Source organism: Sinocyclocheilus grahami, unplaced genomic scaffold (genome assembly GCF_001515645.1).
Source record: "Sinocyclocheilus grahami isolate Dianchi unplaced genomic scaffold, SAMN03320097.WGS_v1.1 scaffold7213.1, whole genome shotgun sequence".
Lineage (NCBI taxonomy): Eukaryota > Metazoa > Chordata > Actinopteri > Cypriniformes > Cyprinidae > Sinocyclocheilus > Sinocyclocheilus grahami.
In genome coordinates this window covers 1-461 of record NW_015511339.1, presented here as the reverse complement: position 1 = coordinate 461, position 461 = coordinate 1, and positions in this window count along the sequence as shown.

The following is a 461-nucleotide window of genomic DNA, read 5'->3' as shown; positions in this document are numbered from 1 at the left end:
TTAGAGCAATTAGTGTGCTATATGTTGCTTTAAATGAAAAAAAAAGTTATTTAGCAATTTGTTACCATTAAATGGTTAATTCACCCAAAAATTCATTTTGAAGTTGCTTTCTAAATGTCTGTACCACCCATTAAAAACACCAACAAATTTGTCAACCACTATAAAATACCCAGTTTCTAGCAATTTATTTCATTATTTCAGGATCGCATAGTTTTGCAGCGAGGTTTGGATTATTTTAAAGCACGATCTCTTGAGTTTAGGGGATTTAAAGCATAATTGCAGGTGATTATGAAACCATGTAGTGATGCATTATGACCTCTCATAGTCCCTGCATTAATGCATTGTGGAATGTCACTGTGACATCACAGTGCACCACTGCAGGACTCTTTTTAGTGATGTTTTGATCTCGCATAGGCTGTGCAGTGTGCAGTGATAGAATATTATTGTGACATCATAATGCA